The sequence below is a fragment of the Diorhabda sublineata genome, chromosome 2 (genome assembly GCF_026230105.1).
Source record: "Diorhabda sublineata isolate icDioSubl1.1 chromosome 2, icDioSubl1.1, whole genome shotgun sequence".
NCBI lineage: Eukaryota > Metazoa > Arthropoda > Insecta > Coleoptera > Chrysomelidae > Diorhabda > Diorhabda sublineata.
In genome coordinates this window covers 32,032,165-32,042,700 of record NC_079475.1, presented here as the reverse complement: position 1 = coordinate 32,042,700, position 10,536 = coordinate 32,032,165, and the positions used below count along the sequence as shown (strand labels likewise).

Sequence of the window (10,536 nt, the reverse complement as noted above, 5' to 3'; positions counted from 1 at the left end):
ATACTCTGCATATCTTAATACGGGTCACTCCAAATTTTCGTGATTTTAGCCATTTTTACTTTTCACATATTTATAAGAATTAATAAGTGTGTAACACATCACTCAATAAGTCATGTGACTAACTAAGGGAATCCCTAATGCCAAAAATCGATTTTATTCATCAATGTAATTTCCTTCAAGACCAATACAATCATTCTAATGCTTTTCTAACTTCTCGATACCGTGCTTGTAGAAAGATTTGTGTTTTGTCTCAAAATAGGCTTCAGTTTCAGCAATTGCTACTTCATTTTAGCTGAATCTCTTACCAGCAAGCTTTTTTATCAGCAAATAGCCAGATTATACGGCGGATGAGGAAACAATTCGAAGTGTAATTCATTCAATTTAACCATCGTTGACATCCACATGTGAATCGGTGTATTATCTTGGTGAAACAGTGGTTTTTTCTTCGATATATGAAGCTGTTTTTCCTTAATTTTTGCATGAAGATGATCCAACAACTCTATGTAGAATCCACTATTGATTATCTTTCCTTTTTGGAGGTAGTCGATGAACAATATTCCATGCGCACCCAAAATACTGAAGACCTAATCTTCCTAGCTGACTTTTGTACCTTTGGACGCTTAGGACTTGGTTCACCGGCTGCAGTCCACTCAGATTATGATCGTTTTCATTCCGGAGTGATATGATAGATCCAGGTTCCATCCATTGTAACATACTGATGGAAAAAATCTGATTTATTATGTGTAAACATGGCCAAACACTGCTCTGATTCATCAACACTGTGTTGTTTTTGATCGACTGTGAGTAAACACGGCATCCACTTTCTTTCTCATGGTCAAATGTTCATGCATAATTGTAAAAGATATCAGAAAACAGTGTCTTCTAATGATCTTTACGGCCTCAGTTATCTCACGTAGTTCCAATTTACGTTTAGATATAACCAATTTGTGGACTTTCTTGAGGTTTTCTGAAGTAACCACCTCAATTGGACTACCAGAACGTTCAACATCATCGGTGTCTATACGACCACGTTTAAATGCAGCAAACCAATAACAAATGCGGCAGAGTCCGGATAACACTTTTGATGCCAATGCTGAGCTAGTACAGATTTTTTTTCATCAAGAAGCAATGATAAATTAACACACGAAATTGTTCTGAATCCATTGTTGGCAAATAAGAAAAGTAGCTTCACTTAAATGGTTGTCACTTTTTACTGACTAAGCGAAATGTCATGAACTTCTATACATGGTATTTTCAAAGTTGGTACTTCATAAACGTCATATGGATTTGACAATGGCAGCGCCATCTTTGTATCAGTCACATGGCTTATTGAGTGATGTGAGCGATATTGGCCTCGGTAAAAATTCTCGAACTAAGCAAACGTTGCAATAGTTATTTGTCAATGCACCAACTGTATAATTAAAAATTTTGATAACAGCACGTGCTTTAGTAACTTCAAAATTTTCTGGTTCAAAGTTTGAAACATATCTTTGTAGGGTAGCTTTATTATTACTTTAAGGAACAAAAATACGGTACAAGAAAAAAATAGCAAAGGCTTCCACTATTTTTATGTTAGATTCCTATGAGAATAGTTTATTGCAGCTTTTCAGGAATTACTTTGCAAATTTGAAAAAAAAATGTAGATTATTCGTTCGTTGCTTTAAATCCACCTCGTGTGCGTTCATAAAACATCACTTATTACGCATTAGTTTCACACGTAGGTATAATTCATTCATCTACAATATAATTTATTATATAAATAAATAAACTAGATATTGAATAGTTTATTACATAACGAGCGCGGAAAGTGACATTTAATACACGGGTGTGAATGTTTATATTTCCATCGAATACAATATTTTTTCCACAATCCCCCAATGCAATAAACTTTCCTCAAATCAACAATTCATTTTATATTATTTACATACCTATTGTAATTTTTTTTATATGTGACGACTATAAAAATTTATTATAATATTAATGTTTGTACTATTTGTAAAATTTAAAGGAGACGTTTGGAAATTTATAGTTTGCGATATTCCTTGAACAGATTGCAACTTTCCTGGTTCGACCCATAATGATACTGATTCCGTCAAAGCTCTAGAATACGTCGTGGACGTTTCATTCACTGCTCAGAAAATTTTATTTGTAACTTGGCTTTCAATTACGTTTGTTGGCGTAATTTTTTCAAAAATTTTAGAAAATTCACTAGTTAATGTGAAAGATATTGATTTTTTTGTTTTGGGGTCCGGTGATTTCAATAAATGCTGCAGATCTCAGATGTTCGAAGTTATCGATTAACGAATAAATTAAGCAATTTGTTGAGTTGTTGAAGTTTTCGACTTTTTTGGTGTATAACCATCGTACATACGCTTTAGTAGTGCCTTTAGCTTACTCAGTAATATGCAAATTATGATAAATTTTAAGAGTGCTTCGAGTAATGTGTTCAAAGACCATTTAGTTTGATTTTCTAAGATAGTGCTACTACATAGACCAGAGGTGTCAAACTCAATTTTACAGGCGGCCATATACTAAATTTTGAATTCTAGGGCGGGCCAGATTGAAAATAAATAAAATGAATTGAATTATTATAACATTTTATTTATTAAATTATATAAGTATATAATATACGGTTGTTAAAAATCATATCAAAGTTATAAAAGATGGTAGGTAATTATGTTGAGCTCAAAGATTCAGATACCTGACTTCTCTTGTTTTTGACAAGCTCATTCATGTCAGGTATCATATTCGTTGTAGTTATTTTAAGCATTAGTTGAAGATATTCATTCGTGCGATGTTCTTATTTATTTTCATGACGAAAAACATCTGCTCACATAATTAGATGTTACCAAACATGCTGAGAATGCATGCTGCATGCTTTTTAAATCCGGGTATTTATCCAAACTCTTGAAATATGGTGTAAATGTAAGAGCGTTAATCTCATTAAATCTTTCTTTCAAAATACTGTCCGATTAAAGACCTATCAACTCCATTTACAAATGAACTGGTGCCTGTGAAGCTTTAAAATTGAATGGATTATTGAAAAATAAGAATTCCATTTCATTCAATTGTGAAATCCATTTCATTCACTGTGCCAAATGATTTTAACTGAGGGAAATGGTCGAAAGTTTGATTTTTCACCTGATTTTCCAACAGCCTCAACTTTCTTACAAAGACTTGAATATATGAATACATTTGAGTGACAATCAGATTTTTACCCTGTAACTTTATATTCAGATCAGTCAAGTGTTTATTTATATATACCAAAAAAGCACAATCAATACACCTGTCATTCATAATCAATTGATTTGCCTTTTTCTAACATGAAAGCTTGAATAGGGTTACGTAATGCAAAAAATCATTCTAAAACCACTCCTCGACTGAGCAACAAACTTCGATAAAATAAGGGACATCAAAAAGCTTTTCGTCCAAATCTTGTAAAACTGAACTGTCGGTGATTTAGTCCTCTGCTCCTTATAAAATTTACAATTTTAATTATAGGTTGCATGACATGGTCGATTTTTAAATGTTTTGATGCCAATGATTCCTGAGGAATTATACAGTGAAATCCCACAAAATTCCCCGATGTTTTCTTTTTTAATTTAGTTACAACGCCCGAATGTTTGCCAGCCATTGCAGGAACGCCATCCGTAGTTGTGCTGCTAAGTATACATATCCCAGTCGAGTTCATATTCTGCTATCAAATGCTTAATTGCAGAATAAATATCATTTGCTGTTGTAGTAACTGTTCATGGAATGCACTTTAATATATTCCTTAATTTCTCCTTCAGTTGAAGAACAAAATTTTGAAATAAATCAGTGTTTCTTGAGAGCGAAATATTTTGATTTATAGACTTTTGAGATTGAAATGAAACATCGGCAACTTTTAACATACAGTCTTTAATAAAATCATCATCAGTGAAAGATTTTGATCTTTGGCGATTTATAATAAAATAAAATAATAATAATAAAACTTGTTTTATGGCATCTTTACTCTCTATTGGCTTTAGTGAACATCGATTGTCGACCTTGAAGTTTAGATTTTAAAGATGACAATGTGTCGATTCTTATTTTTTTAGGATAACAATACCAATTTTAACTTGAATGATTTGAATGATTCATAGTGTCTCTTCAAATTAAACTCCTTACAAACAGCAACTGTTGGATTATAAATCAAACACAGTGGTTTACCTTTCCATTCTATGAAAAAATATGCAATTTCCCATTTAGACTGAAAAACTCTGCACTCACTATCAACTTTACGTTTTTGTGACATTATGCCAAAATCGTAACAATTATTGGCACAACAATTATGGATATCGCAAGCGCACAATCACTTCAATACCTTCACAACCACTACCTCGCAGTACAATTGAATTCCTTCTCCAACCGTATCGATTTCGATCACTCGACTCAACTGACTCAGGTCGCGCCGACGCACTCGTTTTATATGGTTCTAAGGAATGTTCTAATCTAGACTCAAGCGCGTGGAAAATTCTATCGTTCTCGACAAAAATAATAGGATATTTTCGATTGCTGCTAAGAGATGACGATACAGTCTTTCTCTCTCGCTTATCTAGGCATGCCCTGCCCTTTAAATTACGTATAAACGCGTAGACTTGAGAGGACGAATATTTAAGATATCCGTATAGGAATCGAATGAAGTCTAAAAGATCTATAAAACATGATTCTTTTTTCTGTGACACATTCTAGCCCAGGGGCCGGAAGCGGAGTTTCTCGGTAAAAGATTGTAAGTTGTATTTTCAGCCTCTGTTTAAATATTTTACAGTCATGATGAAAGTAAGTACATCCTACTTTCATCATCACTTGAAGCGATATCGGTGATATCATGATATCACATGATATCACACGGTGATATCGACAATCATGAACTAGATGTCTAATAATATTAGATATTTACCTACTCATTTTACTTTTGACAATATAAATTGAGATAATTAAACATCAAATATGTTTGATAATTGTATTATTTGCATTTTCTATTGCGACACGAGATAGCGACAAAAATTTTCTACCGCACTTTAAGCAGAGATTTTTTTTTTTTTTTTTTTAAATAAATTCCAATTAATTCATTCAATTATCAAAAATGAATTGCTTTTTGATTATATTTTTATGAAATAATAATCGCTTGCATTGCTTGAAAAGAGTAGAAATTATATCCGATTTTTAAACATTTGTTTTCAAGTCTTATGAAATAATCAAAAACCTTTTATAAACCTTAGAAGCATTTGAAAAGCTTCTCCGTTCTTCTGGAGTCTTGGCGTTAGTTTTTTTAGATGTTCTACTTTCTTGTGTACTGTACACCCAAATTCCTGGTTATAAAGATATCGAAATTAATAGAAATGCTTAGTTCAGAGTGTACACCAAAGCAGAAAAGCTTAAATTTGTTCATGTGAGCTACTACTAGTCAACAGCTTAACCAGCCATTATTAAATACGGCCTTAATAAGTTCAAATAACGTCGAGACTAATAAACGACGTCAGTGATGTTTAATGATTTTTTCTATTCAAATACAAACGGATTCACAAAAGTTATTAATTCAAATTTATCGTAATAGAAATTAATAAAAAAAATATACGTGACTAAATAAATTCAATAGAATTTCCTTTAGAAACACATAGAAGGTCATTAACGAAAATACCGCTAAACGACCTTCGAATATTCAAATAAAGCTTAAAATCTGGTGTCGCGACCAACTGATGCACCGTTATGAGGAGAAAGTAAAATTAGATAATCAAAATTTTTCCGATACGCAACATCAGATGATTACGGAATATAAATATTTTGATATTAAACTCTTGTGAAATTCTATGACAAAAATGAACTAGATTTCTAACAAGAACTTATAAGTTGTGTGTACTTAGCGTTTAATCTTCATTTTCTTTTATCCCTAGCCTAGACCTATCAGGAAGTATTAAGTATCAAAGAAAATACTAAACGATGTGCTCCCATAAAATTAAGTTTTATTCTATGTTGAAAGAAATTACCAAAAAGTTTACTAAATGATAATGTAGTAGCGTCAAAGACTATAAATACTAAGGAGATTGAAAACTGGAAGTCAATTAAGAACTAAAATCGATGAGTACGTCCTTTGACCTCAAAACATATGAAAATATGCAACAAGTCGCCAAATATGTTCCGGCAAGCGAATCAATTTAAATTTATTGGTTGTTTTCTCCTTTTTTTTTTAATACAATACCGTATTTTTTATCACACCTCGTATGTTTAGTCACAAATATTTTCAAGAACTTTCTAAAATATCATGTGAATGTTAGGAAATAGTATCTTTGATATAATATTTCGAAAAACGACAATAGTATATTTTGACTGACACGACTATATTTTTTTTAAACTCCAATTTGAAAAAACATCACGTTTTCTAAAGACAATACCAGATGGTAGTTTGCAAGGAATACACATAAATAACATAAACGGGTATTTTGATCACGCTTTTCGAATAACACACTGCATATAAAGTGATAGATTTAAAAGAAAAGTGGAGTTGAGAAATAAATTTACATCTTTACAAAAATGAGGACGATCAAACAATACTAAAAAGCAGTTACAACATGCTTTACTCGATGATCAGATATTTTGATAGAATAAGTATTACAAAATATGTTAATGGATGATTGGTAATCTATAGGAAAGTGTTTTAATAATACCTAGAAGCAAGTCACGTAATAATTAAGTGTAAAGTAAGAAGTATTCTGGAAAAAGTAAGGCGGAAATTGAAAGATTTGCCAAAATTAACGAAAAAATTTAATTGTATGAAAAAATCTATTTCCATCGAATTAGATCGGAAATCTACGAAAGGATAATATAGTATTACCCTGCTGTGGATACTAGGGCACACTGGAATAGAAGTGAATTAGCAAAGAGGTTTGACATCCTTTAGGGGACCAGAACACATTGTGCTAAGACAAACCGAGACAAAACTGGTAATATAATTGACGAGATCTAATAGAGGTTTTAAGAGAATATTGTAGACTGAATAGATACCTCGAGAAACTCAAACTATTGAAAGAAATCGACTATATATTCTGCAAGTACGAAACGGAAACATCTATTCATATATTTGTTGAATGCAAAACAGAGTCAGTCTCAGGAACGTAATTGAATAATTTCGTAAGGAAGAAATCCTAAAGTGTTTATAAAATAATTTTGAGAAACAAGTTCAAGCTAGAATCCAAAATTACTTGTATAATAGTAAAAAATATGATTTTAGAATTATAAAAATTCGAAAATGTAGAATTCAACTAAAAACAATGAGAGGAAAATATTCCTTCTTCTTATGTGAAAAAAAAAGTTGCAGTTTTTTTTGATAAAAGCAATCCTCCCTTGCAAAGACATAGCTTTCTATGTTCTGTTACTCTAAAGCAGGGGTCTCCAAACTTTGAAACCTTCGGGCCAGGATAATTTTTTTCGTCACATCCCAAGGACTAAAACAATAGTTTCCATAAGTCTCATTAATGTTTTTTTGTTTTTGTTTCATTAGTTGGGATTAATTCCATATTGTATTTTGGAGACCACTGATCTAAAGTAAGCTCAATAATACTATAAGTAATGGTCGATGACGACTTGACTCCTCTCGTATCTATCAATTTAACATCAGAATGACAGGAGTGACCACGACAAAACATTGAAACCAGTATTTCGACGTGCTATTGGTGAACGTGTGTTGCTTTAATGTAAAAGAAGTTGCCAGCTGCTTGTTAACAATCCGTAACTTTTACAGGGACAACCTGTACAATCTAAAGATAGCAAAAAGGTACTCTTTGCTTAACTCGATAAAATTCGTGGTTTAGGAGATATGTAGATAGATAGTTGAACATGCCAAGGAAACCATTCGTCATAAAGAGCCATTCTGAATAAAATTTGAGTTACAGTCACATAAACATAGCTGTCGCTTTTGATTCTCCTGACAAGTGCGAATTGCGACCTGTTATTCGTTTATTGCAGGTGGAAGGGAACATTGCAGGGGTTAGAGAAAATTGGAAGTTCATCATTCAATAAAATACTGACAAGTGATTGTAATATTTTCACTTAACCAAGTGGCTTAGAGGGCGTCGCTTCCAATCATGGAGGCTGGATTTTATGAAGAGGATGTTGCATAGCTTGTTCTCAGATATGACAAATGCCTTAATTGTCAAGGTGAATATGTAGAGAAATAATCTGTATCGATCCGTTTGTCATGAACAAACCTTTTCGATAAATTAGTTATTACATTATTTAATATAAAAATCTATGAATAATTCACATACAACTTATACTTATATAACATACTTTATATAATAACACAGGGGTGGCTAGTGCTAGCTTTCAGAAAATTAAGAACTCAAAAAAATAATGATTACATAATTTCAATAATAATAATCCGAAATAATACATCATTCTCAATTACTTATCCAAACAAAAATTGTTAATATATTGCAGGCACCTCGTAATACCTTGACAAGAAAAACTGCAAACAAAATGTCCTACGTTATAATCGAAGCGGTCTAAACAGTGTGGTGTGATTAGAGAAATTCGTATCCAAGAAATATTACTCACGAAATTTATATCACAAATGATTGGAATTGTGGTTGTTACCAAAAAAATCCATTATACTTTTTCCCCGCTGATAAAGCTTGGACCTAAATAAAGATAAACAATTTAGAGCACTTAAGTTCGAAGTTAAAAAGACAGAAAAACTCCAAAAGCCATCTTTATATTTGTATGGAATATGAGTTATTAGGATCAACCAATATTACGGCTCTATTAAATTGTGCTGAATATTCAAATATACAGAATAGGTATTTATAATCAAAAAAAATCTCTCAACATAATTAAGTTACTGGGAGTGTTTGCGGTTTATTATTAATTGAAGTCAAACAGTAAAGATATAAAGTAGGGTGAGTCAATTCGTATTTTTCTCGAGTAAAAGCCACTTCAATAATTTCAACATGGTCGATAAAATCAATAGAAATTTTTTGGAAACATGGCAGGACACCTGAACTCTTTTAACACGAGCCGCCTATGTAAGAACGTAATTGAATTTATTTGTAAGGTTTGTTTGGTATTGATTATATAAATAGCCTTTTTGCATTTGCTTTTTTTTATCTTCTATTGCAATGCAGTTTCTAGGGTATATTAACATTACCAAATTATATAACCAGCTATATAATATGCACATGTATAATAATGTGACTTGTTCGTATTTACGAGGATGGTCCCAAAAGTAGGTACCTGGCCCAACAAAGGAAATACAAAAATTTTGGAAAAAAAATTTATTTAGTTTTCAAAATAATCTCCTTTTAGTTCCATACACTTTTCTCATCGATGTTCAATATATTAGATACCCCTTTTTATAGTAAGAATCTTCAAGCTCCTCAGAATAGCAATTAACTGCCGAAATCACCTCTTCATTGTCGGAAAATCTTTGATCACCGAGCCATTTGTTCAAGTCTGGGAACAGAAAATGATCCGATAGGACTAAATCTGGCGAATTGGGTGCATGGGGTAGCAATTGAAACTTTAATTCATTATTTTTGACGATTGCAATAAGGGTTGACTGAGGATGTATTGTCTTGATGAAACAACACTTTCTTTTTAAACAAATGCGGCTATTTTTGCTTGATTTCTTCGTTCAAACGTTGCAATAAAGTTCGCATAACACTCGCCGCATTGTTTTGATTGTTCTTTTGTTTCGAGTGTGAAGTGATGGTCTCACGATTCATCCATGGCTGCTAGATCGCCCACTATCAGTCGACGATCATCCAGTACCAATTTTTGGATTTTCTTTTTGGAATTGTTACCTCATTTGGTCAAGCACCGCGATACTGGTCTTACTAGAATCTATTTAGTAGGTCTTTCAGGGTAGTTTTCTTCAGCATACTGGTGATGGGTGTGTCTTCTATTAGGTAGCACATTATTATACTGGTCTTCTCAGGCGGTACCGCTTCTTTTAAACTCTGCTATCCAATATTTTACTGTTGGCAACAAAGGAGCAGTCTCACCTATAGTAGATTCTAGTTCAGCTTTTATATTTGTTGGGCTTAGGCCTTTCAAATAAAAGTATTGTATGACATAATGATGACCAATTATTATTACCAATATTACCTCCCGTTAGCGCAATACGCATTTCACTGAATGATTTATCTAATTAGACTAAGAACAAGAGACAGACGCGCGACATACTCCAGAACCCGCGGGGAAAGGTGACGCGCCGGCGATGTCTATCTTGTCGATGTTGTTGATTCAGTTTCTGTTTTTATTACGCATGCCGCGTGCGCCTTGTGCGTGATGGAGATACTGCCGAATCAACAACGTCGACAGTGAGATGAACAGGCTTAGACCGGCAGTGAGGCGGCGCGCAGTACTGTAACCGCAAAACGAGTGAATAGCAACGAGCGTGCGACGGATGTATTTAAGTTTTTTAGTAAAACTTGAGACATTATTGCTCTCCGGGAAGTTAACCATTATTTCCGGGCAATCCGGGAGTCAGAACAACAGATGGTTCTGTGTTAGCTGGTA

The 10,536-nt window shown here is 32.9% G+C and overlaps 1 protein-coding gene across 1 annotated transcript in view; it reads left to right on the top strand.

The window, feature by feature from the left end:
- Positions 1–10,536, top strand: part of LOC130453239 (centrosomal protein of 135 kDa) — a 63,796-nt gene that overhangs the window by 44,062 nt on the left and 9,198 nt on the right. The gene's annotated exons all lie outside the window — the stretch shown is intronic.